At 45.0% G+C, this 22,549-nt stretch overlaps 1 pseudogene across 1 annotated transcript in view; it reads right to left on the bottom strand.

Annotated features, from left to right (window-relative positions):
• Nucleotides 1–566: 566 nt before the first annotated feature.
• LOC308159211 (tripartite motif-containing protein 16-like) overlaps nt 567–22,549 on the bottom strand; it is a 79,697-nt pseudogene continuing 57,714 nt past the window's right edge. Inside the window, exons 3-7 of the transcript in view lie at nt 2,588–2,683; nt 2,084–2,317; nt 1,761–1,920; nt 1,264–1,323; nt 567–1,093 (exon numbers count right to left, since the gene is read on the bottom strand). The product of the transcript in view is annotated as a tripartite motif-containing protein 16-like (transcript). The remainder of the gene's footprint in view (nt 1,094–1,263; nt 1,324–1,760; nt 1,921–2,083; nt 2,318–2,587; nt 2,684–22,549) is intronic.

Here is a 22,549-nt window from a genome sequence, read left to right as displayed (position 1 = left end):
AAACAACCGTGCAAACTAAAAGGAAGAATTCTGACACATTTCTCAATCTGATGATTTCTTTAATGTTAATTGATGATACATCATTCAGGTTCATTTTCAATCCCACATATCCAGTAGCTGGCTGTTCTACTGGGCTTCAAATAGATCAGAAAGACTGGACCAACATAGTTCTGTACAACTGAACAGAACAACTGGTCAACTTTGATGACGATGAGGAGAGTACTTCATATTAGAGAGGGAATAGATCAATAAGAATACATGTAGGACACCAGTAGGAAAACATGTTATCATGCAGCATTTCTATTGGTCGTGAAAAAAACTGTTCTACAATAACATCAAATATATACGTAATGATTACTCTGCAAAATCTATTACAAAGAATATCCAATATTATAGATTAGTGACATCATCAATAATCTCACATTGTAGACTTTACAGAGAGAGCTCAATCTGAGAGTCAATCCTCAGATTCATAGAAGAGGGAAATCATTAAACCCCTAAATAATAGAGAAAGATATTTCTACAGGTTAGTAGGTTATGATTAAGCATCACTCTTATGGGGACCTCTACTCCAGCTCACACAGCTCAGCACTGGACCCAATATAAACCCCAAACCCAGGATAGAGGGGCTGAGAGAATGTGGTCTGGACTCTGTGGAGGAGGGTCATTGTGTCAGAGGAGACGCTGTAGAAGGACAGAGTACCTGCCCTGTGATCCAGGTACACTCCTACTCTGGAGGACTGAGGGTCTGATACTGCAGTCTTAACATAATTGTGATAGAAACTATAACCATCACTAGTGCACTTTAACATCCAGGACTTGGTATTGAATCCTAATGCAGCGTCAGCACCTCCCCCTGCTCTGCTGATGTCTTTATATGAGACTGCTGTATAAACCCCCCCACTCCACTCAACCTCCCAGTAACAACGTCCAGACAGACCCTCTCTACACAGCACCTGATACCGGTTAGTGAATCTCTCTGGATGATCAGGATATGACTGGGCTTGGTTCATACATGTCACCTTCCTGTTCCCCTCAGACAGAGAGAGTTGTCTGTGTGCTGTGTTTGGGTCCAGTGTGAGCCGACGGGAATCTGGGAGAAGAGCAGAGTAGAGACCAGATCAGAGAAATAAGGAGAGTCAGATATGTAGGCTGTCTTTGATGAGTCTCTCCCTCTCCTAGAGCTCTCTAGTTCTATCTCAGGGTTTGTGGAGAGGATCAGTGGAGAGAGACTGTCAGCTACTTCAGGATAAACACACTCACATCGGAAGAACTGGGCTCTGGTCCTGGGCTCTGGTGGCAGCAAAACATCCACTGTATTCACTACAAACACATTCACAGAGAGAGATAGAACATTCTGATTATATCATATGCGACAGCAGCTGGTGAAAGCGGGAAAGAGTTGGCAACCGACCAAATGTTCAGACTTTTATTCTGAAAATAAAAAAATAAAATCAATGACACACTCGATAGTCAAGCCAAAATATTGCAATGCAATGGATTCGATGAGTAAACCCTACTACTACCTAGTTAGTGTAGAGTGGGGATTACTCACCGAATCCATTGTTTGACTAGCAAGTGTGTCATTGATTTTCAATGACGTTGACCTTTATTTACATTTTTATTGGTTGCCGACTTTTCACCAGCTGCTGTCACATATTGTTAAACATACAGTACATGTATACAAGGTGATGACGAGGGCTATTAATTGGTCTAAAGTTGATTGTGTGAAGGGACGACAGGTAGAGTTTTTAGCCCACCTGTAGTTGAGATCTTGGGCCACTCCCCCTTAAAGACGTCCTCTAGTTTCTCTCTCAGCTCAGACACAGCCTCACTCACATCTCCAAACAACTGAAGAGGATCCTCAATGATGCTGGGGAAATCTGAACATACACTGGGACTGGAGAGAGACTGACAACTCTGGAGAGAGAGACAGAGAGAGAGAGAGAGAGAGAGAGAGAGAGAGAGAGAGAGAGAGAGAGAGAGAGAGAGAGAGAGAGAGGGAGAGAGAGAGAGAAAGATAAATTAATAACTGAATAGTAATCTCCTGTCAGTATTGCAGATGGAGGGTCAGTGTAGTTACCTGGAGGAAATGGATGTGATCCTCTGTGTGTGAAAGCTGCTCCAGCTCAGCGTCTCTCCTCCTCAGCTCAGCTATCTCCTGCTCCAGTCGCTCCAGGACTCCTTCAGCCTGACTCACTGCTGCCTCCTGATGGGCTCTGATCAGCTGCTTCACCTCAGAGAGGCTTCTCTCAATGGAGCGGATCAGCTCAGTAAAGATCCTCTCACTGTCCTCCACTGCTGCCTGTGCAGAGCGCTGTTAGGGAACACACACACACACACACCGCGCGCACACACACACACACACACACACACACACACACACACACACACACACACACACACACACACACACACACACACACACACACACACACACACACACACACACACACACACACACACACACACACACACACACACACACACACACACACACACACACACACACACACACACAGGGATTGGAGAGTGGCTGACTGGAGGAGAGCAGTGAAATGGTGCGTCTCCTCTGGTCAATACTCACTCTGAGAGACTCCACAGCCTGTTGGATCTCCTTCAGTTCCTTCTCTCTCTCCTGGACTCTCTGCTGGACTTTCTGCTGACTCATCCCCAGCTGCTTCTGTGGACAAACACACTTTAATAAATACTGTGCATATTTACTTTGCTTGAATTATGATAAACAATAACTTCACACACTATCATCTTTACTTTATAAAAGAGTGTTGTGATTATAAAGCAATCACTCATATTGAAAGAACACTTCTGGTTCCATGAATCACATTTAGAATCTGTTGATAAAGAAAAGGCTGGATGCTGGACTATGAAAAGTCACGGAGGCAGATCTCCTGATGGTTACTGGAGACAGAGAGAATAGAAAGCTAGACAGTAAATCCAGGGTGTTATGAGTTAATCATTCTCCCTGTGACAACCTACTAGTGCGGTGGCTTAAGACCATATTTGAAAATAATGGGGACGCGCCGGACAAAAGCACCACATTTTTTCCATGTGCTCTACATCACCATAGCTTTCAATTTTTGGTGGGAGCCACTTCATCAAGATGGCCGATGGCGGCCATCTTGGATTTCCAAGGTGGCCGCCATGTAAAAGTGCAAATATCTCGGCTTCCAAGCCACTTAGAAGGTCAATCTTGGTGTCAAAATATACATTCTCTGGGTCAGGGAATGCATTAAAGCTATTGAGAACAGCATTATGTCATATATATTTTTTTGGGGACCACTGCACTGACTGAGGCTGGTATCGCATCCTCTGGCACAGCTGACTCTTTCCTCAAAGCATCCCACCTCACTAGGACAAGACATGCCCACCAAGTGAGCGCTCTGGCACTGGGGAAGCTGCAGCAGGATGCCTTCTTGGACATGGTGACTGAGGGACCACGTGATGAGAAGATCAAAGAAGCTTGGAGACAAGATATGATCACCAAGAGTCCAACATTCCAGTACTGGGATACCATCCTCAACTTGGAAATAATGGGTCTGATATTTGTACGTGCCCACAGAGAACAGGATTTCCCCCTCTATGTGGAGTCACTGAAGGCTCTCGTCCCATGGTTCTTCGCCCTTGATCACCAGAACTATGCCAGATGGATTCCTGTCCACATCCGCGACATGGAAAGCTTGCCCTCGTCCATTCACAATGAATTTGAAGAACATGGTCACTGGGTTATTCCCAAGACCACAAACAGATTCTCAAGCATACCGATAGACCAGGCTCATGAGCAGAATAATGATCTGGTGAAGGGTTCTGGGGGTGCAGTGGGACTCACCGAGAATCCCTCAGCATTCAAGAAGTGGATGATCGCAGGGCCTGAACAAGCACGACTCCTAAAAGAGTTTGAGCAGGAGTATATTTCAGAAGAAGGCAATAAACAACAACACCATGAAGAAGGAATGTCTACTCTACACAGAAGACATTCAAAGAACAAGCACTAGCTCTGGTGCACACCATCACTGGGATGAGCAATCCATTCCTAGATGATACCCCCGAGCTTCTAATGCTGGACGCACGAAATATAACTGACGAGTCTGTGGTTAACACAGTCCGCAATGTGGAATCAGTGGGCAGAGATCAGTACAACAAGTACCATGAGAGAGTGATCAAGAACCGCACACACTCCATTCACGAGCCCATCAAAAATAACTCACTGCCTCTCTTCAGATGCCCAACACCCAAGACCAAGACCAAGCAGGCAGGGCAGATCTCAATGTTGAAGGATGATGTTGCACTCTTCTCCCAATTATATATAGCCATGCAACACAGAGAGGGTGACATGAGCACCTTTTTTAAGCACGAAAACCATCCATACCCTCCCTCCCTATCTGACAGAAGTAAACTACGCTTGGGAAAGAAGTTGTAATCAGTCAGTGGCATTAAGTAATATCAGTAATAATCAGAAAAAAATGCATATCATTCTCTTCAAGGTCTGTAGAGAGTCCTTATTTACAGTTTGTTTTTCGTTTTTTAACTAACTTTCTTTTTTACCTCCAGGGACTTTTGATGTCAAAGTACTCGACGGTGCTGCTGTTGTGCACTTCCTGTCCACCACCAACATTACCACATTCGACGAATATGCCAGTTGTGTCTTTGTTCCCCACATCATGAAGCACTTGGAGACCTCTGCAAGAGTTGATGTGGTCTGGGATACTTACATCACCAGCAGCATAAAAGAGTCAACAAGGGAGAAGCGAGGCAAAGGGATACAACGGAAGGTGGCTGGTCAGAACAAGCTGCCAGGGAATTGGCCAGATTTCCTGCGTGACCCTATGAACAAGCAGGAACTCTTCACCTTCCTCTCCAGGAAGATTGCATCCATTGCCTGGCCAGATGGTAAGCAGGTCTTCATTGGAGCATCGCTCTTCTACCTGCTTGGTACGCACTGTGGATACAGATGTTGTCGTTATCCTCATTGGCAAGTTCCATGCCCTGCCCTCCAAGTATCCAGCTGCAGACATCTGGGTCGCTTTTGGCACTGGCAAGAACTACAGATATCTTCATATCAATAACATCTGCCATACTCTGGGCAAAGGTAAGTCCACAGCACTTCCAGTCTTCCACTGTTTCACAGGCTGTGACACAACCTCAGCATTCTGTGGGAAGGGGAAGAAGTCAGCATGGGAGGCTTGGAAGTCCTACCCCGAGGTCACCCAGGCCTTCAACTACATGGCAGCGAATCCACACAGTCCCGTGCCCAGCAATTTCAACTTCTGGAGCGCTACACAATCGTCCTTTACGACAAGACGAGTGATGTGGAATCTATTAATGAAGCACGGAGAGAGTTGTTCTGCCAGAAGAACAGAACCATGGAACACATTCCACCAACACAAGATTCCCTTCTGCAGCACTTGAAGCGAGTTGCCTACCAGTCTAGGATCTGGGTAACATCTGAACTGGCTCAGCAGCCGACACCCAGTCCAGAAGGATGTGGATGGACATTGGATAGAGACAGCCAGGTCTGGCTTCCTGTGTGGAGCATTCTACCAATGGCTTCGAAAGCCTGCACTGAACTGGTTAAATGTGGCTGTAAAAGCGCAAGTGGCAGTGGTGCAAAGTGCTCATGCAAGAAAGCACACTGGAAATGCACAGAGCTTTGCAGTTGTAAATGTGACCGATAATTTGATGATATAAAATGCTTTGTTATGTTAAAAAGTGAAGCACATAAAGTTCAATTCAAATAATAATCAAATAATCCATTTTTCAATATACATGCCATTGAAAACATACATATTAATATACTGTATGTCCAGCTGCTTAGGAACCGAGTTGAAAATTATGGATACATTGCCAGAATGAACATATTTATTTGATCTCGGCACAAATAATCATCTAGTGATATTCTCAATAGCTTTAATGCATTCCTTGACCCAGAAAATGTATATTTAGACACCAAGATTGACCTTCTATGTGGCTTGGAAGCCGAGATATTTGCACTTGTAGATTTTACATGGCGGCCACCTTGGAAATCCAAGATGGCTGCCATCGGCCATCTTGATGAAGTGGCTCCCACCCAAAATTGAAAGCTATGGTGATGTAGAGCACATGGAAAAAATGTGGTGCTTTTGTCTGGCGCGTCCCCATCATTTTGCTAAGCTGCCGCACCATGCGGGAGTCGAACCCCGATCTTCCTACTTCCGGTGGCGCTGCTCTGTAGCGACTCGGGCCGGTGATAGTTTGCTTCAAGTGTTTTTATTTGTTTTGTTCGTTTTGTGTTTTGTGTAATATGTCTATTGGCAAAATTCTACTGCTGGTCTTAATTATCAGCGACCGTCTCCGCTGCCGTGCAACCAACACGCAGGGGGAATATGGAACAATACAGCAAATTACATACTCCAGGGAAACGCTGCTGTCTCTCCGACCACCTCAGCCACTACCGGACTTTGTGCTGAACTCCACCCAGCCAACAGACACCGGGCCACGGCCACAACGCAGGCGAGGTCGCCGGGGAGGCGTACGTGAACGCCTCCGTCGGCGAAACAACAAACCACCGCTGCCGTCAATAATCGTCAGCAATGTGCGGTCCCTGCTGCCTAAAATGGACGAGCTACGTGTCAACATGAAGCACTGCTTTGAATACCGAGAGGCGAATCTCTTGGTTCTGACCGAGACGTGGCTCCACCAGGGAATCCCAGACTCTCTGATCAACCTGGATGACTACTCGTCCGTGCGCGCAGACCGCACCGCTGCAGCAGGGAAAGGACACGGCGGGGGGCTGTGTGTGTACGTGAGTGACCGGTGGAGCAGCCAATGCACAGTGAGAGACACCGTATGCACCCCAGACGTCGAGCTGCTTTGTCTGTCCTTGAGACCCCACTATCTACCACGGGAGTTCGGGAACATCATCATAACCGCCGTCTATGTACCACCCAGCGGAAATGCAGGCAGAGCAGCCGCCCGTGTTGCGGAATGTGCCCATGAACAGCTGCAGCGCACACCGGGAGCGCCTATCTTCTTCCTGGGTGATGTAAACCACTGCAAGTTAGAGACTAAGCTACCTGGCTTTGAACAATATGTGAAATGTAATACCCGTAATGACAAGATCCTAGACAAATGCTATGGAAATGTAAAAAATGCATATGTAGCCAAATCAAAACCTCCCCTCTCAAACTCAGATCACAACATTGTACATTTAATCCCCTCGTACAAATCTGTCTTTAAATCAAGCAAACCTGAATATAAAACTGTCAATGTGTGGTCTCATGATGCTACTGAGACACTTAAGGGTAGCTTTCTGTGCACAGACAGGTCCATATTCCACGCACTAGAGCTGGATGAGGCCACTGTTACCATAACAGACTATATAAAATTCTGTGTTGACAATGTTGTCCCAAAGAAGGAAATAGTAGTTTATCCTAATAACAAACCATATATCACAAAAGAAATCAAAGATTGCATAAATAGGAAAAAACAGGCATTCAGAAATAAGGACAGGGCAGGACTGTCAGTGGTCCAGAAAGAACTAAAACAACTGCTTGTTAGTGCAAGGAAAAAACACAGGGACACAATGGAACAAAGTTTTTTGACTTCCAACTCTAAAAAACTATGGGACACAATGAAATCAGTGACCAACATGAATCCAACAAAAAGACAGATCATGACCCTAGACGAACAACAAAAAGCAAACGAGCTGAATGACTTCTACCTGAGGTTTGACACACGGAACTCTCAGGAGTGTGACCATGTGCTGCAGACCCTGCCAGAGACTGATGCCAACTGCTGGTTGGAGGTAAATCCTACCAGCATTCAACGTCTCTTTAGCAGGGTGTCTACCAACAGGTCCACAGGTCCAGACGGTCTATCAGCTTCTCTTCTCAAAAACTGTGCAGAAGAACTAACAACAGCATGGTGTCCGCTATTTGAAAAGTCCCTGAATACCGAGGTTCCAGCTCTGTGGAGGAAGTCAATTATAATCCCTGTGCCGAAAAAACCTCGTGCCATGGAGAATAATGACTTCCGCCCCATTGCTTCCCCCCCCAACTTCCATTGTGATGAAATGTTTTGAACGATATGTACTGTCTCTGCTTAGAAAACACATTGACCCACTGCTAGATGTTTTTCAATTTGCCTATAAACAGAACCGTAGCACGGAGGATGCTCAGTGTTTCCTCTACATGCATTTCATCGTGGCGGTCCGCCACTATGGAATTTCCTCCGCCACCATGCAGATTTCTCAACCAAAAAAAAAAAAAAAAGATTTAGGCCGCTTTTCAGACCTTCACAGCGCTAGACACACCCACAAGCGCGAAGCGACGCGCTTGCAAAACTGTTTTGTGATTCCTCATTTAAATTACGTTGTACCTGTTACAATGACAATAAAGATAATTCATCTTCATCAAGATGAGAGATGGAGCGATCCGCTCACACAGCTGTCCCGCATCCGCTAATCAGCGCAGCACCGAACCGCCGGGCTCGTTGAGCGGATGCGAGGCAGCTGTGCCCGGGACCGGCCACTTCACATAAAGGAAGGAAGGAAGGAAGGAAAGAAAGAAAGCCGTGCACAAACGAGAGCTAAGTCAGACCGGGACGCTGCCAGTATGTGTGAGAGCCGGACTGCCGGCGTGAACATTTGAACCGTGTCATTTTATTTAATGGACCATTTCGTTGTCTGGTACCTGTACTGTAGCAATGACAAATAAAGTCCATTCCATTCCATTCCAGAGAGGGACGGACGGACGGACTACCCTTGTTTTTAATTTACAGGAAAACATTTTATTTTCGAGTTTTGGCTGAAATGACGTCGTTGTTTTGAGCGCGCGTGCGCGTTTCATGCGCGTGCACGCGAAAAATCGCGCGCGTGCGCGGTCAGCACTACCCGCCACCATGGTAAAAATTCCTGGAGGAAACACTGATGCTATTCTCTATATCACACATTCTGTATCCAAGCACCTCGAGAACAAAAAGGCCTATGCCCGAATTATGTTTGTTGACTTTAGTTCCGCCTTTAATACGGTACAACCCCACGTGCTCTTAGGAAAGCTCAAAGACATGGGTGTCAATAGTACTTTAATCAAATGGATCCATTCCTTCATGTTAGAAAGAGAACAGCAAGTGAAAGTCAATGGAACACTGTCAGTGACTAAACACTGCAGTACAGGTGTCCCCCAAGGTTGCGTTCTGTCTCCATATCTTTTCTCAGTATACACCAACGACTGTAAAAGTAACCACCCAAGCAACCATACCATATTATAAAATATGCTGACGACACTGCAATTCTAAGTCTCCTTGATAAAGATACAGACCCCTCGGTGCTCCATGATGAGATTAATATATTCACTAAATGGTGCGACAGCAACCATCTCATCTTAAACCCCACCAAAACTCAGGAGGTTGTGTTACACCCAAGGCAGGTAACTGACCATGAGCCTGTGGTCGTTAAAGACCAAACAATCATCCAGGTGCCCTCTTACAAGTACTTAGGTATTCAATTAGACAACCATCTCTGCTGGAATACACACTTAGACAGCTTATGTAACAAACTACAGCAGAGGCTTTATCACCTGAGGCGACTCAGACTTTATGGGGTGAGAAAGCAGATCATGAGAATTTTCTATCAGTCCATTGTTGAAAGTGTAATCAGATATGGAATAATTGTGTGGTTTGGCAACTTAACTGTACAACAAAAAAACAGACTAGTCAGCATTCACAAAACAGCTATGAAAATTGTAGGTGAAAGAGACTATGTGATCCTAAATAAACTATATGAAAAAGCTGTCCTGGACAAGGCTAACAAGATAATCGCAGACCCCCAACATCCGCTCTCCACAGAATACGAAGTTCTCCCCCTAGGTAGAAGGCTTCGCATGCCAAGATGTAACTATAAGCTCTTAAAACTATCATTTGTCCCATTCTCCATTAAACTAATCAATTCTCTCAAGCAGAAACGATGATTAGGACATGATCACCAGCACCTGCACTTTATCTTAGACACCACTTGAAGGGCCATGTGCAATATTCGAAAACACCACTTGAAGGGTTATGTGCAATATATATTTATACCAAATGATGCCATGTCCAGGTGGAAACTGCTGCCAATCAATGTCACTCAATGTTTGTTGCTGTCCTGTTGTTTACTTTGTCTACTGTATGTTGTATGTATCGTCACTGTTGCACTTGAAGCATGAAAGTACCATGCCCAAGACAAATTTCCCCTCGGGGACAATAAAGTACAATCAATCAATCAATCAATCAATACGTGACAAGAACCAGCTTGTAAAACAATAACACCAACATCCTTTACCCTCTCCAATACATGAACACAGTAGTGAGGAAGAGACTTTGGATCTCTGGAAGTACAATGATGTGATATTGTCCTCAATCATAATCAAAATGAGTTATTGTCCTTTTCTGTTTGATGTGTTCTACATGTATCAGAGAGTCATTAATGAGTAGCTCTGGTTCTTACCTGTTTCTCAGTCCGACAACTCATTGCGTCCGTGCTGTCTGCCATGTTGCTGCACACACTAGACTGAGCAGCAGAGAAAGACCAAAGTTAATTCGTGTCTCTGGAAGTGTTTGTGCACGTGGGTTGGAACACTTCCTGGTTAGCTGTAGGGGGCGTGGTGTTGGACAGAGGCCGGTGAGAGCGTGGTTGTTTGTTATGGAAGCATATACTGTAGAGTGTAGATGACCAAATTCAAATGCTAATGCAATTAGTGTTGTTCCGATACCGATACTAGTACCGGCATGGCCACCGATACGCACAAAAATGCTGGTATCGGTATCGGCGAGTACTTTAGAAAAACGTTAAAAAAAATAAAAAAAATGTTTTTTTTTTACTTAAGTTTTACAAAAACTTTACGAGTTTTACAAAGGTTTTGAGTAGTGCCAGACTAAGTGTTAGCAATAATTTTACATCGAGGGTAGTATGCGGCTCAAAAAACATGTTTTTTTGTTTTGTTTTTTCAAACGCCGTGGTATCGGATCGGTACTCGGTATCGGCAAGTACTGCACGGTCAGGTATCGGTATCGGGATCAAAAAATGGTATCGGAACAACACTAAATGCAATATGAGATTGCAATTGCATGTTCCACTTTTGCATGCATTCTTTCAGACAATATTCAAATTCAAATGCAATTCTAATGATTTGCATTTGCATGTTCATGTACCCGATGTGCACATTCGCTGTCAATATTAAAATTATAATGCAAAGCCATTTGACATTTAATTTTCAAAGTCATGCGCTGCTTTGTAGCTGACAAAATTAAAAAGTTCATTCTAATGTGAAAATTACTATGCAATCCCAAAATAGCATATTCATTTGCCACTTTTGCCTGCGTTATTTGAGTCAATATTCAAATTGTAATGCAATAATGTGATACGCAATTGCATTTACATGTTCTAGGAAACAAATCCGCTTTACAGCTGACAAAATTCAAACTCTCTATGCAATTCAAACGCATCCGGGTACTTTGCTCTCCCGTCATGTCCACGCCCCTTTTTGGGTGATAGAAGTGGAGAAGTTTGACTGGCGGTCAATGGAAATTTCTGGTCTTTGCTACTTTAATCCGATAAAATAAAGAAAACCGTAGTGCTTTTTAGATATTAGGAGCCCAAATCCGATGGCCAGTTAGGCAAACTATTATATAGTGTCGTTGCCGATCAATGATCGTAGGAGGCATGAATATGATTGAGGGGTTATTTAGTATAACAGGCTGGTTTATTGTGAGTTTACTTGTTTGTTTATTGCATTGATCACCGTATTGAGAAGTCATATGGTTATGGGGGGTGATATTGCAAAGGTAATTTAAGCACCTGCGCACCTTGCATGGCGGTAGTGGAGAGAGAGGGGAGCGATGTATTTTTGTTGACCGCATTATACGCATATGACGCAGATGAACCACTGACCTCATGTCTTTTAGCTTGCTTTTATAGTTGTTTTTATTTTCTTCATTGTCTCTTAGCTTGTTTTATAGCATTTTCGCTTTTTAATTTGGCTAGTGTGTAATATTTGTGATATGTTATGTATGTTTGTGAATATGTGAATATGTTTTTCTGTTTTTGCACCTTCAGAAGAACCACTACAATGTCATTGTATAGGCAACTGTACAAGGACAATAAAGTCTATTCTATTCTATATTCTATACGCATTGTTTGTTATTTTTCTGGTTTTGATCGCTTATGGATTATTTTTGTACGTCGCCAAGTTTGATTGTTCTATTCAATAAATGCTCTAAAACGTACTTTTCATCTTAGCGGATTGTTTGGCGCGTCATACAATTACCAGCCCACACCCTACTTCCCAGTGAGCAATTTTACGTTGATTAGACGTCTAAACAACGTCTAAATGGCCCGTAGACGTCTAGGCCAAATCGAGGCTAAATATAGGCCAAATTGGAAATTTAAAAAACGTCTATGTTTAGACGTTGAAATGCCGTTGAAACATAGACGTTGTTTCCCTTTCTATGTTTCAACGGCATTTCAACGTCTAAACATAGACGTTGTTTCAATTTCCAATTTAGCCTAAATTTAGCTTCATTATAACCTAGACATTGAAACACCGGTGTTTAAACGTCTAGGCTAAAACAAAGCCTAATGGAGGTGAAATTGAAACGACTGTATATAGCTGTTGAAATGCAGTTTAAACAGACGTTTCAATTTCCAATTTCACATCAATTTAGCTTTGTTATAGCCTAGACGTTTAAACACTTAGTATAAGTAGACAAATACAATTTTCATGGAAATATGAATAGGAACATGTATTTATTTAGGGTTAGGGAATTATTAGTAAATATAAATAAGGATATAAGAATATTAATGTTAGTGAGGTTATGGGAAAGGACTGTATAAGGTGAATAGTTCAATGAGAGTATGCTCCATTCGCCCCCGGGGCGTCGATCAGGACACACATGACAGGAGATTGACTTTGTGTTCAGGTTTCTTTAGTGGGTCAGACAGGGTACAGTTCAGGCATGGGTAGTGTCATGTCTATGATTGCCACGCCCCTCAAGGGAGTTCATTCTATAATAAAGCGTGCTCGAGTGAAGACCTGAAGTTCGACGTGTCGTCCCCAGTTATTAACTATTGATTAGATTCTGCAAGGTCTAGTAGAGATTCAACATTGGCGACGAGGAGAAACATGTATTTGTAATTACAAGAATCAAGTTTAGCTAGTTAGTATGGAGAAAACCGGGATTCAACATTTCGCATGCTACACAGAGCCAGCCACGCTAGGTCCGAGATGGAAGCGTTGGCTAACATCGTTCGAGCTCTATGCGGACGGAAAAGGGCTCATCTTGGCTGACGATTCACCTGATGCTACAAAGCAAAGGAGACGTGCACTATTACTACATCTAGCTAGGGATGCTCCGATTTATCGGCCACCGATTTAAATCGGCCGATTTCACTCCAAATGACTCGATCGGTGATCGGCAAAAATGGCCGATCGCAAAAACCGTTTTTTCTTTCTTTTTTTTTTCTGGGGAAGACAGATAACTGAACAGAAAACATAGGAGGACGTAACAGTATGTAAACCATGAAGGCCACGTTTATGATGTCTTTTATACAGCCATATCGACTGACTTGGGCTTCAGGCCCTAACTGGGTGATAGGCCAGACTTTTACTATGCCATAAAAATGGGTCTGCGTTTGCTTGGTGCCTAATGGATCAAAACTTTTGTCTAAAAAACAAAAAATATGTAGGCTATCCAGTCAGTAGGCCTACAGTTATGTATTTTTTTAAAAATCGGTATCGGTATCGGTATCGGTTGATCTTGAGGAAAAAAATCGGTGATCGGTATCGGCCCCAAAAATCCAGATCGGAGCATCCCTACATCTAGCTGGACCAGACGTTCAGGATGTTTTTTCAACTTTACCGGACAACGGTGATGCAACGGACTACATGAAGACGGTCGAGGCTTTGAACGCCTACTTCGTGCCCCAAGTCAACACAGCGCTAGCAAGGTACGCGTTTCAAAAGATGCACCAGAAACCAGGTGAGACAGTGCAGCAATTTGCTACACGCCTGAGACAAGCTGTGAGAGACTGTGGATATGGGGGAGATTCTGATAACCAGATAAGGGATGCAATTCTAAGCAAAGGAACATCAGAATATCTGCGTAGGAAGCTTTTGGAAGAGGGTCGTGGATTGACATTAGCAGTTTCAATGGAAATAGCTGCTCGTTGTGAGAGCATCGAGGAGCAAATGGCGGACATGTCATGCACAACGACCGGAGCTACACCGGAGACTGTTAACCGAGTTGATCACAATGAAAAAAAGGGATGGCAAAACTGGAACGAGAAAGGTAAACCGAACAGAGACAATAGAAGTGATGGTGTTACAGATGTGGAAATTCTGATCACATTGGCCGAGATCCAAAATTCCCCGCACGTGGCGTGACATGCCACAAGTGTCAGGGTAAAGATCATTTTGCAAAGGTGTGCCGCTCTCGAGAGAAAGTGAAACAAAAAGTTAACAATGTAGAAGAAGAGGAAGACTTTGCATTTGCCATTAATGACAATCACATGTCAGAGAGACTAGATTTCTGTGTGGGGGGAGTGAATATGAAAATGCTCATTGACTCTGGCGCAACAATCAATGTGATGGGAGAAAATGTGTGGGAAAATGTGAAAGCAGAACACATTAAGTGTCATTCCTATGTCCCTAAGACAGAGAGGAAATTGTACTCATATTGTTCCAGTGAACCATTAACTGTCAAGGGTGCCTTTACATGTAATGTGTCAATAGGAAACAAAACTGAACATGCAGAATTCATTGTAATCAGGGGGAAAGGTGAACCACTGCTGGGAAAAGACACAGCGATGAGACTGGGCGTCCTGAGAATAGGTGCCGATGTTGCTGCTGTCACAGAGACAAAGCAAACACTCCAACAACAATACCCTGAAGTGTTCAGTGGAGTCGGGAAACTAAAAACAAGACAAGTTAGTCTACACATTAACCCAGACGTTAAACCAGTAGCCCAGCCACTCAGGCGAATTCCATTTCACCTCCGGGGGGCAGTACAGTCCAGAATAAAAGAATTGGAGAATTTAGACATTATTGAACCAGTGAATGGGCCCACCCCGTGGGTGAATCCGGTCGTAATTGTCCCAAAACCTGGAAACGATGTCCGACTCTGCCTGGATATGAGACGGGCCAACGAAGCCATAGTGAGGGAACGCTTCCCAATCCCCACTGTGGATGAGCTACTCCAAGGGATGAATGGCTCGACCATATTCAGCAAGTTAGACTTGAAATGGGGCTACCACCAACTCGAACTGACTCCTGAATCGCGTGAGATCACCACGTTCGCTGTGCACAACGGCGTGTACAGGTACAAAAGACTGTTGTTCGGTGTGTCATCTGCTAGCGAGCAATACCAGCACGAGATAGCCAATACCTTGGCTGGAATTGAAGGGGTTGAAAACATATCCGATGACGTGATCAGACATGCACGTGACCAAGCCATGCACGACAAACGACTGCACGCCGTTATGGCGAGACTCAGAGAAGCAGGATTGACACTAAATCCAGAGAAGTGTCAGTTCAACATGGACAGACTAATTTTCATGGGAATTCTGTTGTCAGAGAAGGGCATTGGTCCAACAGAAGAGAGGGTGCGAGCTGTGACAGAAGCACGGGAGCCAGAGAGCGACACGGAGGTGCGTAGTTTCCTGGGGCTGGTCGGATACAGCAGCAGATTTATCCCTCAGTTTGCTACAATGTCAGAGCCACTGAGACGCCTGATAAGGAAGGACACGCCATTCATATTCGGGCCAGACTAGAAGCAAGCATTCAGTGCTCTTAAAGCAGCGCTCGCCAGAGCGACCACCCTTGCTTATTTCGACAAAGACGCGCCGACGCAGGTAATAGCTGATGCAAGCCCTGTAGGATTAGGTGCAGTCCTGGTGCAGAACCAGAAAGGAATCAACGTTCCTGTGTGCTACGTGAGCCGCAGCCTGACAGACTGTGAACGGAGATACTCGCAGACAGAGCGAGAGGCACTAGGTCTAGTTTGGGATTGCGAGAGACTTCATCCATACCTGTATGGGAGACAGTTTGATCTAGTCACAGATCACAAACCACTAGAAGTGATCTATGGTCCCCGTTCCAAACCCTGTGCGCGGATAGAACGATGGGTTCTTAGGCTACAGCCCTACGAATTCAAAATTGTCCACATAGCAGGGAAGAGCAACATCGCTGATTCGCTATCAAGACTCCTGTCAAGCAGTGTGAAACAGGCCAAGCACAAGCATGGAGCTGATGAGTATGTGAGGTTTGTGGCGGTGAACGCAACACAGAGAGCACTCACCACCCGAGAAGTGGAGGAGGCATCCGCCGCTGACCCTGAGCTTCAGGAGGTACGCGAAGCCATAGCGACTGGACACTTTGAAAAGTGCAAACCATATGCTGTCGTTGCAGGCGAGCTATGCACAGTAGGATACCTTGTTCTGAGAGGCACACGCATAGTGTTGCCACAGGCCTTGCGGACGCGGGCACTAGCCCACGAAGGACATCTGGGTATAGTGGGAACAAAGCAGCATCTCAGGACTAAAGTGTGGTGGCCTGGCATGGATAGGGCAGCTGAGAGACACTGTAAAGCCTGCCACGGATGTCAGATAGTGGCTAGACCTGACCCACCTGAACCGCTGAGACCCACACCGCTACCTGATGGACCCTGGCGGGATGTCGCCATTGACCTACTGGGGCCTCTCCCGTCCAACCACTCCATTTTAGTGGTAGTAGACCATTTCAGCCGGTATTATGAATATGACGTCATGACCACAACCACATCAGAAAAGGTCATAGACAGTCTGGAGTCAATATTCAGTCGACATGGACTGCCAGTCACAATCAAGACTGACAATGGACCCCAGTTCAGATCTGAACAATTTAGACTGTACTGTGAGGAAAACGGCATCACACACATCAAAACCACACCGAAGTACGCTCAGGCCAACGGAGAAGTTGAGCGTCAGAACGCGTCACTGATGAAGAGGATTCGGATTGCTCAATCAGAGGGACTGGATTGGAAAAAGGAACTGAGAAAATATGTGACAATCTACAGGAGCATCGTCCATCCATCCACAGGTATGCCGAACTGCTTTTCAACCGAAAGATGAGAGGAAAGCTACCGGAACTGATTGAAATGAACACAGATCAGGAAGTGTGTGACCGTGACGCTGAGCAGAAGGCAAAGAGTAAGCTGTATGCTGATACACGCAGAGGAGCACAGCAGTCAGAGGTCAGTGTCGGTGACACTGTTCTCCTGAAACAGGACAAAACTGACAAGTTCTCTACCACATTCAACGCGACACCACACAAGATCAGATCATCAGTAGGGCCGGAAACAAAGTGGTAGTGGAATCGCCAACAGGAGCACGGTATTCGAGGAACACCACCTTTGTTAAGAGATACGAAGGAAAAGGACTGAAACAAGGGACATTCCAAGAAGAGGAGGACACACAGGAAACTGAGGACACAGAAATCAGAGAGGCAACAGAAGAACACACACACGCCACTGATAATCAGAGTCCACAAGCTGAACATAACTATGACACACAAATACAGACAGGCGTGCCAGACAGGCCGCAAAGGATCAAGCGAACACCCAGTAGACTGTCTGACTATGTTTTGAAGTGAAGAGGATTTTCAATGTGTTAAAAAAAAAAAGAGTTGTACAATGTTTTGATTTCTAATTTGGAAAATACAGTGATTTATAATAATAAGGAAAAAATGTTACCTGATGTTATACCAGCTGACCATTAAGAAGTGTCAAAGGATATTTTGATAATTACTGAAATATGATTTAGAATGCAATTTAGCTACATTAAGGTTAGTATAATCATCAGCTGTGTTTGTTGGTTAGTAAGAGTTTAATGCCAAGAAAAGGGGGGATGTCATGTCTATGATTGCCACGCCCCTCAAGGGAGTTCATTCTATAATAAAGCGTGCTCGAGTGAAGACCTGAAGTTCGACGTGTCGTCCCCAGTTATTAACTATTGATTAGATTCTGCAAGGTCTAGTAGAGATTCAACAGGTAGGATGATTGCAAACACTACAATGGGTGTATGTGTGGTTCTGCAATAAACAGAAAGAGGTATTACAGTACACATGTTGTTACTAATCTGAATTATAACACCAACTTAAGACAGTACTCGAATAACAATCTCTGCGGCGTGAACTGCGCCAAACGAGCTTCATTGAAGAGCACGCAATAGCGGCGGCCATAGAAAGCACATGGCCAGACTAATTGCTAGTGCTAATATAGAGTGCAGAAAACGGCAGTATCCAAATCAACACAACAAATATGTACAACCTAAATACTGGGTGAAACATTGTACTTACAGTAGTTCAGTGACGCACATTGACACTGTAATGCTGCACAACGATGCTCAATGATTGGAGTTGTAGAAACTTGATGGAAGCTTGCAACTTCTTCTCCGATCTGAATCAATGCGGTCCAGAATGCACTGCGCACTTAAGGTGGCAGGTGATATTACGCACAGCTTAGCTCTTAAGGTGGAAATGATAACCAAATATAATAATCATGAATCATGAATATTTTCTACTTATCTTAAATGCATTAAAACCGTTATTAAATCCCTCTAAACTGTCAGAATACGTCCCAGACGAGTTGATACATCCAATTGTATCGAACCTGTCTTTTTTTTATACTTTTTTGCCAGCGCCAGTGTAACGATGGTCAAACAGCCAAACTTCTTTCATTCAATTCTTTTATTTGACCTGCAGAGAAGACATATAAAACACAATTCTTCTCTGTTCTGCAACTCTTGTGAATCCATGAAGATGGCGGCCATGTTCTAGTACCACCGTCTATGTATATTTCACGTCAGGATAATTTGTTTACAGAACGAACACAAATTTCCCTCAAACATTACAAATAACAATTACAAACAACATGTGGAGCGACATACCTGCAGAGAAGACATATAAAACACAATTCTTCTCTGTTCTGCAACTCTTGTGAATCTGCGCGTTCAAAATAACATACAATAAATGTTCTGTTTCACATCATCACAATACATGTAAAAACAAACAGCACAGTACTACACCAACATTTTCACCCTACATTACAAGATTCTCCATACAAACAACAAAACACGAGGAGCATTTTACATAGCGCACATACCCATGAAGATGGCGGCCATGTTCTAGTACCACCGTAAGTACGGCAACAAGAGAAGGACAAAAGAACGCGCAGACCTGCAGTACACCCAAACTCCAATGGGGGCTCCAACAACAACCAGGGCTGCTCAAGCACGGCGAAACTCATCTACATTCACCACAACTAAACATACATTCCCAACTCTGTTACACCCACCTCCCCTGAATTTCGCCAACCTTGAGCAGCAACTATACATTTAAATACTACTTTTTACTTTTTACACTATTACATAGGGCCGCCAAAGGACAGGACAGCCAACTTGAAAAGTATCCTATAAGGATGAAGTGGAAAGAGAGGTAACCTATCTCTCCAACCAACTACTGGCGGTAGGATGCGTTCTACATCCCACAAGACCCTATTTTTTTTTTTTCTGTGTATTACTAGCCTTCAAGAGGCCACAACCTCTTATGAAACAATCAGAATACCGAACAAACCTATATGTCATAGGATGTCAGTGTGCACAGTGTATACATGCACTGAACTGAGCTTCGGCTTATCTAACTGTGGAAAGCCTGGCACACTGACCTACAAACAGCTCGAATGTTTGACTTAGTGTCTTGGATAATGTCTTGTCCTGACATAGTATAAATCAATCTGTCAACTGGTTTGATAAGGCGACCAAACTTGGACTTGACCTGTGTGACTGTACTAGGATGTTCACACTGTGTAACAGAAGCTAGAGTGTCAGTACGCTGTGTGTCACTAGCATCATCTGTCTGATTTGTGTTACCAGAAACATCAGTACAATCATCAGCGCTAACCACAAATCTAGAATCAGAGTTAATGGACTGATCTACCATTTGCTCCTCAGCCATCTGCTCGGGGACCCTCTGAGGGGCAAACGAGACTGAAGACACTACAGTGTTAGTAGCCTCTGTCCGTGAGTGGTCAGGGAATGGTAACTGGGTGACCCACTCTAGGGTTCTTCCCTTGGGATCCTTGGGCTCTGGAACAGTCAAGGGAACATCCCTCTCCCGAACAGCTCTTCCCCCATACTCCATGTCTTCAACCTCCCCTCCCTCACTCCCAGGACAGGAATCCACTCTCTCCGACTCGAACGCGGTTCCTCTACTCACTTCCCCAGGCAAGGAATCCTGTTCCACTTCCGACACGGACATGTCACTTGGCTCATTTGATGTATGAACAGCAGACAGGGATGAAACTGGGTCAGAGATCACACTCGTATCATACACCGGCAGAAAGTTCACCAACAACAATAGATTACGGTGGACTACCTTCTCTCGTCCAGTGACAGTGTCTTGTATCCTGTATGTGTGAGTCTCAGAGTTCCTATCCACCACAGTGTATACAGTAGACTCCCAACGGTCAGCCACCTTTCTCTTTCCTCTCTCTCTCTTGTTCGCCAACAGCACACGGTCTCCGACATCAATGGTGGGCCCTTTCACTCGTCTGTTGTAGAGCTCTGTGTGACGGTGCTGTTCTTTTATGACATGTTCCTGGGCTATGACCATAGCTTCTCTCAGATCCTTCGTGAGAGACATCACATACTTGTCGTAGCTGACCACAGCTGGATCATTCAGGACTGTCCGGAAGAGTATATCGACAGGGAGACGAGGAGTACGCCCGAACATCAGATAGAAAGGTGCATAGCCAGTTGACTCATGCGCTGTGCTATTGTACATGAACGTCAGAGTTTGCAAACGCCTCGGCCAGTTGATTTTTGCCTCTGGTTCAAGCGCTCGGATCATGTTACCGAGAGTTCTATTGAAACGTTCCACACTACCGTTACCCATCGGGTGATACGGGGTTGTGTGCGACTTTCTGACACCGGAGACTCTGAGCAGCTCACTCACTAGTTGACTCTCGAAGCTAGCTCCCTGGTCGCTATGGATACGTTCTGGGAACCCAAAGACGCAGAAGAACTTGTCCCATAGAACTCTCGCCACCTGTTTGGCTGACTGATCTTTGCAGGGGAATGCCTGGGCCATTCTTGTAAAATGGTCAGTAACAACTAACACATCAACTGACTTGTTCCTTGAGTCCTCTGCTGACCAGAAATCAATGCAAACCAGCTGAAGTGGCCTGGTTGATGTGATACTCTGCAAAGGCGCCCTCGCAGCAGGTTCAACAGTCTTACTGACAATACACCGCTGGCAGTTACGGACGTAGTCTCTTACGTCTCTGTCGAGGTTGAGCCAGAAGAACCTCTGTCTGGCCAAGCCAAGACTCCTGAACTGACCTTGATGGCCGGCATGGTCATGAACACCTCTCAGAACTTCAACTTTCTTAGACTCAGGAACCACATACTGGCGGCGTTTTGACTTCACGACTTGATCCCTCGAGACTCTGTAGAGTATCCCATTGCTCACAACAAGTTTCTCCCAGTGCTTCAGGTACCTCATGACTGTGACTGATTCCTTATCTCTCTCTCTCCTGGAGGGTCTCCGATGTCTCTCCACATAGTACAAGACTCGAGAGAGAGTTCTGTCTCTGAGCTGTTCATCCCGGAGTTCCTTCTCACTGTAAGCAGGAAGTGAGTCCTGACCACCTGGGACTAACTGAGGCAAATGGTGCAAGACTGCTACAGCACGCGTTCTTGCTCCGACCTCCCACAGATCGTCATATGACTGTAGAACAACAGACACTTCATCCATCTCCATAGACTGAGCGTGGACATGCAGAGGTGATGGGACACTTTGAGCGTAACTCTCTGCCTGGCGTGGAGTGTCACCACTATCATTGGACGACCGGAAGGCGTCCTGTACAGAAGCACTCGACACATCCTGGACTTCGGAGAGGAGATTCTTGTAGGGCTCTTCAAGTAATCTGTGACTGACTCTCTGCTTGACGAAAGGCACACGACTCAAGGCATCAGCGACAACATTCTGTGGGCCTGGCACGTACTTGATGTCGAAGTTATAGCTCGCTAACTTAGCCACCCATCGTTGCTCGCAGCAGTCCAGCTTGGGCTTCGTCATGATATGAGTCAATGGATTATTGTCCGTCCAAACAGTGAAATCATGCCCCTTCAACCAATGGCTAAACTTGTCACAGACACTCCACTTCAAGGCTAGGAATTCCAACCGATGGGCTGGGTAGTTTCTCTGAGACTGAGAGAGGGACTTGCTGGCGAATGCGATTGGCCTCGCTCGGTCTTCACCCTCTTGGATCTGCGACAGGACAGCACCGATGCCATCAAGGGACGCGTCCGTTGACAGCATGAAGGGACGGCTGAAATCAGGGTGAGCCAGGACAGCCGTCTCAACCAGCGCCGTTTTCAGCTTCTGGAAAGCCTGCTCCGTTTCGGGGGTCCAGTCAGTAACCTTCAACTTCCTGCTTTGTGACCTTTGTTTGGACTGTTTCACCTTCCCTTTTCTCTTCTGGCCCG

This window comes from Nansenia antarctica (assembly GCF_963989245.1).
Source record: "Nansenia antarctica genome assembly, chromosome: 5".
NCBI classification, from domain to species: Eukaryota; Metazoa; Chordata; class Actinopteri; order Argentiniformes; family Microstomatidae; genus Nansenia; species Nansenia antarctica.
Note: the sequence above shows the minus strand (reverse complement) of the source record. Positions and strands in the feature narration are given on the sequence as shown.